Source organism: Micropterus salmoides, unplaced genomic scaffold (assembly GCF_014851395.1).
Source record: "Micropterus salmoides isolate LMB-PRFRI ecotype aquatic unplaced genomic scaffold, ASM1485139v1 Ms_hic_scaffold_586, whole genome shotgun sequence".
In the NCBI taxonomy this organism is placed as follows: Eukaryota; Metazoa; Chordata; class Actinopteri; order Centrarchiformes; family Centrarchidae; genus Micropterus; species Micropterus salmoides.
The window spans coordinates 1-8,410 of NW_024044333.1; the positions used below are offsets into that span (position 1 = coordinate 1).

General features: G+C 41.7%; 1 long non-coding RNA gene across 1 annotated transcript; it reads right to left on the bottom strand.

Annotated features, from left to right (window-relative positions):
• Positions 1 to 2,486: 2,486 nt before the first annotated feature.
• LOC119889673 lies at positions 2,487 to 5,201 on the bottom strand. Its single transcript, XR_005442136.1, has 3 exons — positions 5,135 to 5,201; positions 3,255 to 3,675; positions 2,487 to 2,532 (listed from the first exon to the last, which is right to left on the bottom strand). It is a non-coding gene; the product is annotated as an uncharacterized LOC119889673 (long non-coding RNA).
• Positions 5,202 to 8,410: the final 3,209 nt, after the last annotated feature.

Below are 8,410 nucleotides of genomic sequence, written 5' to 3' on the forward strand. Positions count from 1 at the left end.
TTACAGTGTTATTAGAGCGTTATGAGTTATTACAGCGTTGTTACAGCGTTATTACAGCGTTATTAGTTTTTAGAGCGTTATTACAGCGTTATTACAGCGTTATTAGTTTTTGCGTTATTACAGCGTTATTACAGCGTTATTAGTTCTTATAGCGTTATTACAGCGTTATTACAGCGTTATTAGTTATTATAGCGTTATTACAGTGTTATTACACCGTTATTTGTTTTTACAGCGTTATTACAGCGTTATTACAGCGTTATTACAGCGTTATTAGTTCTTATAGCGTTATTACAGCGTTATTACAGCGTTATTAGTTATTATAGCGTTATTACAGTGTTATTACACCGTTATTTGTTTTTACAGCGTTATTACAGCGTTATTACAGCGTTATTACAGTGTTATTACAGCGTTATTAGTTTTTATAGTGTTAGGGTTAGGGTATTGTTGCTAGTCCTATTGTTATTATTATTATAATCATTAACATTACGACTGTTACCATTAACACTACTAAAATATCTGTACCATTTTTCATTTAGTCTATAGCAACATCATCTTTACTGTCTCTACCCCTGTGTGTATATTGTGTAGGCTGCCTCCCTCTCTCTCATCCCTCTCTTTTTCTCTGTTCCTCTCTTGCCCTCTCTCTCTCTCTCTCTCCCTCTCTTCCCTCTCTCCTCCAACCGGTCGAGGCAGATGGCCGCCCCCCTGAGCCATGGTTCTGCTCGAGGTTTCTGCCTTTTAAAGGAAGTTTTTCCTTGCCTCTGTCTCCTAGTGCTGCTCTTGGCGGGAACTGTTGGGCTTCTGTAAATACATCAAAATGTCAAAATATCCAGAAGGATGGAAGAAAATCACTTTTTACCATCACAATATAAAACTTCCAGGTGGATGACACCATATTTAGCTGATGTTTAAGAATTGAAGGGAGACGGGGAAAGGCAGTGGTGGCCATCTTGTGTCCAACTCACAGTCCTCAAACCTGGAATATAACGGAGGTAAGGTTTCACACTTCGGGTAGCACTATCCATACTGATCACTACAAACTGTAATTATTAGACATACTAGTGATATTGTCCTATACTGCATTATACTTTGCTAATCTGAAGAGATTCTCTTTTGAAGGGTGTGGCTGCTAGAGGGGCACCCAACTGTTAGTGAAAAGTGACCAGGGTCCATTGCATCAGACATGAAGCCAACACGTAGCCTTCAGATTTTTAGAGAGAGATGCATGTCTGAAATGGCGTCAAGATTTTGATGGCTGCGGTGCATGTGACAAAGGAGCTACAGTTTATTCAAGCACTTTATCACACGACACTACACCAGTGAAATAATATTCATAACAATTAACTTTGCACGTCAGTCGTCTCGATCTAGTTGCTGCGACCTACCGTTAAGGAGACACATTTAATGCATTCCCACCAGATAATGGCAAATGATTTATTGCGTGACACATCTGTGTATTTATGTAGCACCAATTCATAACAAACGTTCTTCTCATTTCATGACAGGGTTATACAGAGATTCTTAAATTGAATTTACTACCTTTTTACCACCTATTTTACTACCATCACAATATTTTTACTACCAACACGGCTTCAAACTTCAACTGTAGCAGTGTTAAGTAAAGTGACAAGAGATGAAATATCTTTCCAAAATGAATAATTAAACATATTTATTATTTAGTGACATTAACATATCACAATTTAATGAGGCAATTATAACTTAATTTCAACACTGGAGGGAGTTGAAAAAAATGACTTCAACACTGGACACAAGCCAAGCACTGTCCAACAGACAGACAGACAGACGACAGACGACAGACAGCATAACAATTAATTGAATTAACAACAAACAGAAAAGTTGCTAAGGCAGGATCACAAGTGCCTTAGCTGTGCTGTGCCTTTTCTTCGATCAATTTTCAACTTGGAGAAGTTCTGCTTTTTTGTCCTTGTGTCTTCTTCGAAGAGAGTTGGATTTTGTGATGAGCTCAGCCATCTTTGTTCCTGCCTTTCCCTCAGCCATCTCTGCACACTTGTCAGCTTCATTCTCAAGTGAATGGCACACACTACCGAGTACCTGCCGCTGGTTCTGGAGGTCATCCAGCTCTTTCTCTGCTGCTTTCCTCTTCAGCTCTTGTGTGGCACTCTCCTTTATTTCCCGCTCACTATCAAGGTACAGCCTGTATTGTGACTTTGCTGAAGCAGCAGATGCCAAGCTCCTAGTCAGAGACTGGTCAGAACTTTCAGAACGCCACACACAGACACATTTACTTTATCGCAGATTAACCTGAGGGCTTCGAGAGATTCCTCACGAAGGTTGCACGTTTCCTCCTTTTAAACTGAGAAGCCTCTCCCTGTGGCTTGTCCATGGGACAGGAGGGAGCACTTTGACAGAACTTGAGCAGGTCAGGGTGGGACGTGCAGAGTTTGGAGTGGAGAAACATCCAGACGCTGCCTCAGCGGTTGGAAGGAAACAAACTTTTCTTCTCTGCCCACAACTGAGAGCAGGAAGTGAACTGCTGAATGATGACATCACCTGCAACATTGAAAGGAAATTTAAATTTTAAATTAACACATTAGTCAACTGCGTCATCATCCATCCAACAAAAGTTCATACAGTTCATCATAGAAACACAACAGTATCTAAAGCAGTGGTTCTCAACCTGGGGACACAAAGGTCTTGCCTAAATTACAAACTGATCATTGACATTTTCAACCTCTATTAAAAGACAGAAAACCACAAATGAGCACAAGTCCTTACTCCATTTAAATAACCTATCCAGCTCTACTGTCCCTGTATATTTCTTACCAGCTGCAATGCCACCTGCCAGCTGCTGTCCCTGGATGAAAGTTTGTACTAATGCCTTCATCTGTACGATGCACCACTCTGGATCTTTGACCATCTTTGTGGGATCCAGGCAGGCAATCTGCCTAACAATGGGGAATTTCAACGGGGACCTTTCTACAGTTCCTTTATGATTTGAATCAGACTCTGCAAACACTCTCTTCCAGGCTGAGTACGGAGTGTTCCCCTATCTTGGTTCCTGGTTTGCCCAGGAGTGCCTATTAAGGAACATTATTAATTTAATAATTAATTAATATAATGATTATTTATTTAAGGAACACCCATGTCAATGTTTTCTTTGAAAGGAAATGTTTGTATAATATTAATGATCATAAATATTCATAGTGAACTAATTGTATGTAATTGTGTAATTAGTGTGATTGTGTAAAACAAATAAACAACAATGAAATTACCTTGATGGAAGATTCAGCCCCCAAGCCTATGTCTACCAGCATTGATGTATTTCTGAATCATAGGCCAAATTTCCAGGACTCTCTCGGCAACTGGCACATTCTCTACCCATCTGTGGCCACAGAAAGAGAGGGGAAAGCAGGACGACCCAGTGGTGATGGTGTAGTCCTCTCTGCGGGCAGGAACGTTGTGAAAGAGGAAATGGAGCGCACGCAGGAGCTTGTCAATTTGCCAGGCTGTAAAGCCTGCCTTCATGGCATTGTGGAGAGTGTGAAGTCCACAGCTCCCAACTATCAGGACTTGAGCACCTCCATACAGCTCGTTATGCTCCTTTTGAAGGAGATCGAGGAGCTTGAAGTTTACGTTGGGGCCATCCATTCCCACAGAGAGGAGCCGCCTCATGTTGAGCTGAGCAACACATTCCTGTGAATTATCAAACAGAAGAAAGTTTTGTTTAAATAACATTTATTAAGTAAATAAGTACATTCAATATACAGACCGACAGTAAAACTGTATACAGTATGCTTCAAATGAAACATTTAGCTTTATTATCCTAATGTAAAACCTAAGATGTTGAAATACATTTGAAAGAGATAGATATTATGCTTATGTCAAGGACTGCTTTGCCAAAGCATAAGTTAGGCTATAACACTTTTTAATTACCATATATAGGCTACATTTTTCCAACATTGTGTTACAAAATTCAGAAGTAGGCTAAATGAATAAAATGATCAAATCCATGAAACTGTTCAAATGCAAACAATGTCCCCTGGCCAGTGTTGGGCAAGCAACTTGGAAAATGTATTAAGCCAATCTATAAGTTACTCTCCATCAATCACTAAATGAAAGCTACCCACCAAACGAAAGATAGCAAATGTAGCAAGCTAAGCTACAATAAAATATAAAGTCCATCACATAACTACATCAAAGCTACTTTATTAAAACATTGAACTAATTTCACTCCAAGCCATGGCTATCTAGTGATCAATAAAACTGTAAGACAAACTAATAGGCAAAAATGTCAAGATAGCTTATTAAACTGTTCTCAATGCTTTAACTGCTACAAAACCATGGCAACACAAACCAACAAAAACATCCTCACATAGCCAATTACAAAAACGGGAAGAGTGTATATTGTAGAAGCGCCACACTGTTTGGATGTATACTTCATTTAGGGCACATTGGGAGGAAACTTTGTATAAGATCACTAACGTTAACGTGGTTCAACCCACAAGAGCAAAATTAAGACCTGCTCCAAACAGTAGCAGCCTGGCAAAAAAAGGACAAATGACGTTGAAGGTGAGTTAAGGGAAAAGTCTGATAAGACTCACAATATGAACTCTCTCTACCCCTGCTTTCTCACCGCCGTCTCCTGCGCACGCTCCCCAGCTACCCCGCAGCAGCGTCTGTCATCACCATGGTTACGGCTTCAGCCCAGACCCCAGCAGAAACTCCGCTGGGAAATGTAGCTTCTGTGAACGCTACCATGTTACTGAACCCCTGTAACTAAACCCCTGGTCAGAGCCCGACTCTACCCACTGGCAATATTTGAAAAATGCAGGAAAAGTGGGTAGACCCCAGCGGAGATAGAGGGGCGTGCACCTGAGACCTGCTTGTCAGACTCTCAAATGGAGTGGAGAATTCAACTGCAGTAGCCACCGTTCAACCTGAAGAGGGCAGCATTTTAAATGTCAAAAAGTTACTCGAATCAATAAAAACAGCACTAATACTAAAAAAATTGGTTTAGGGTTTAGTTACCCTTTAATCAGTAAATAGTTTCACTTCTGAAAAGCTACTGATGTAGAAAATAGTAAACTAGTAACGGCGTTGTTTTGAATGCCGCTACTGCCTCTAACCAATAAGCATATAAAAATAAACTTACTTTGATGTGCTGCAACAGATCCTCAGCTCTTCCATGTCCCAGAAATTGTGTCATGAGTCCAATTTTTGAACCAGCGCAGAGGTAATGCACTTTTGTGGCTGTTATAAGGGAAATGTGGAGTGTGGAGGTGCTTTTCACTTTCTGGGGACTCTGAAGGCACATCACAGGACCGTGCACCAGTCTGGCTAACGCTAAGCTACGTAAGTCGTTAGCCGGTACTTTTCCCCTCCTCCTAACCCCTAACCCTAACAAAAATCAAATCTCTCTGGATTGTCTGGGAGATTCTTCCATACATCAGCATGTTTAACTTGTTTTCCATCATCAGTCAGGATGAGAGCAGGATGTGCTGTATCAGGATCGAGGGTCACATCCACTGCATACTGCTGGACCCTCTTGGGCTGGGCGTCAAACAGCTTCTTCATCTGTTCACTGAGCGTCCCTCCAGCTGATTCACAGCTCTCCTCACAGTCCCCTCTATGAAGGTGGACGGACGCTGACTTCTGTCCAGTCCTTGGTGGTGGAGCAGCGTTCAGGGACGGAGGCTTTGGAGGAGGTGGAGGTGGTCTTCAGAGCGTGAGAGCTGCTCCACCTCAGAGCTTCTCTTCTTCAGCTCAGAGATTTCCTGTTCCAGCTCTTTGATGAAGCCTTCAGCCTGTTTCTCTGTCTCTCTCTGCTTCTCTTTGATCGTGTCGATGACTCGGCCTGGCTTCTCTCAACAGACTCCTTCAGAGCGCTGAAGACCTGAACACCACCTGCTATCTCTCTGTCTGCATCTTCCTTACTGAGCTCCACTGAGCGTTTGATCTCCTCAATCTTCAGTCGTCTCTTCTGGATCATCTGCTGAGTTTCAGCCTCTGTCTTCCCCAGCTCGGCCTTCTTTCCTTCATATTCTTCTTTCAGAGGAACAACTTCATGTGTCTTGTGGTCTGAAACAGAGCAGAGCATGCAGACACACATCTGGTCGGTCTTACAGAACAGCTCCAGCAGTTTATCGTGCTTCGTACACATCCTGCCTTCCAGGTTCTCCACAGGGTCGATCAGCTGATGTCTTTTCAGGCCTGCCATTGTCAGATGAGGCTCCAGGTGAGTCTCACAGTAGGAACCCAGACACACCAGGCAGGACTTCAGGGCCTTCAGTTTGGTTCCAGTGCAGACGTCACAGGGAACTTCTCCTGGTTTGGCAGCTTGTTGCTCTGAGCTGCTGCTGCTGGCTTTCTGTTGAGCTGACTGTCTGAACTGAGCAGCCATCTCAGAGATGAAAGTGTTGACCTGCAGCTCAGGTTTTGAGTTGAAAACCTCTTCACAGTTGGGACACTGACACAGGACACTAATATTCCAGTGTTCAGTGATGCAGGTTTTACAGAAGCTGTGTCCACATGGTGTGGTGACTGGATCAGTGAACATCCAGACAGATGGAGCACAGAAACTGTTCTTCAGTCAGCAGACAGCTGGCAGCAGAAATATCCACACTCTGAGGACAACAAGTGAGAAAAAAACAAATCTGAAAGGTTAAAATCAAGGGGAACAGGACTTTTTTTGAAGATACCTGAAGTGTCTTAAACTCTGACCAAAGAGTAACTGTGTCCTTTGTGGCAACTCATTCTGTCGGTTACATGTGATGTGAAAAGGTGGAAAAGTGAAGTTTAACATTGAACGGATGTTGGGATTGTTGTACCTTAAAGAGAGACTATAAAGGGAGTGTTGTAGCCAACTGAGCCATAGATACAGGATGTTCTTGCATGTGTTGGATCGACCTCTGTTGGCTTGTTGTTTGACTGTTAGAGTATGCTATAGACTCCATCACAAGAAAACCACAAGGTGCCCTTAACAAGTCTACTAAATTCACCATTTCCCAAAAGAACATCACTAAACAGGTCGAACTCGAAAGGCAACAAAACCTCACCTGCAGAGCAGGAAGAGTTGGAGCAGTACTGGAAAAACACGACTGATTCTAACTAAAAGAAAAGTTAAGCTGACTTAACAACAAAGGAGAGTCTCTGACAAACAAGTACAGCTGATAATATTTACGGTGTTTCAACAACATTAACACATTTCTATGACATCATATCCTTTATCTGGTAAAACAGATGTAAAACAGTCCAATTCTGGTTTGAACTGAACTTTGAGCAAATACTGAGTCAGTGCATTTTGGCTTTGTAGGGCCGTGTACTCTCCAGGGTTTGGCAGAGATTCTGCTGTTTGTTGAGAAAAGTTGAATGTTTCTTTAGAGACAAACTGAGAGACTTGTCTCGACCGCAGCTCTGCTGACACTCAGACTAACTTTGACTTGAGGAAATGTGACGTTGCAGCTCTCCTCTGTCACTGTTGCTCCTCCCTATGTCTCTTTTGTTAGATTTACCCTTTGGAAACTTTATCTTCTTTTTTTAAATAAAACTGGTTTATATTCCTTTGAATCTGATTAATTTTGGTAACAGCACCAAAACTCAGTATATTATTGGAACTATTATCAAAAATGTTGTCATTGGTCGAGGTGGAACTAGTTTTAACTACTTCATTCACAGAAAGAATCACCAGCATCTATTGATAAAAAGACGCTTTAATAAAACACAGACTGCAGTTTGTACATGATGACAGTGTGTTTGTATTAAAGTGTCAAATGTGCTGCTAAGGACACGACGACCTCAGGTGACCTTTACACGTCTGTCAGCTCTTTTAGTTGTGTGGGGGAAAAAGAGAAATTGGTAACTATTTTTTCTAAAAGGTCAAATAAAAGTAAACTTATTTCTCTAGTCAGATTATTTACTTTCAGTAAACCAACAGCAGTGTTTGAAAATGTGCTCTGTTGCACCTGTGACCACACCCAACAGTGATGTCACAGGGTCCGGAGTACACCTGTACATCACTGCAGCAAGGTGAGAGGTTAAACCACTGAAGGTCGGCAAAAAAGATATTCAGGTTAACTTACTCTAAACTTCTTCTTTGTTGGATATTTGTTGTACTTTCCAGCTGAGTTATAGAGATCCAGGAAACGCGACTCCAGTAAAACAGCATCCAACAAATTCTGACTAGCGAGCCTCCTACAGCTTCATTAACAAACTTACATTTTACATGAATCATTTCAAACGATCGTCCCAGAGTCTGAAAGGAAACACATAAATCAGCCTCCTGGATTAGAGACTGTAGCGCACTGCACAGGGATCTAGCTTTTGTCTGAGTCATGTTTCCCAAATCCCAAAATAATTTTCCCAAATAATTAAACTTGCAGCTCGTGCGATTTGAAAACTGTAATCTTTAAAACTGTGATTTTGATATAAA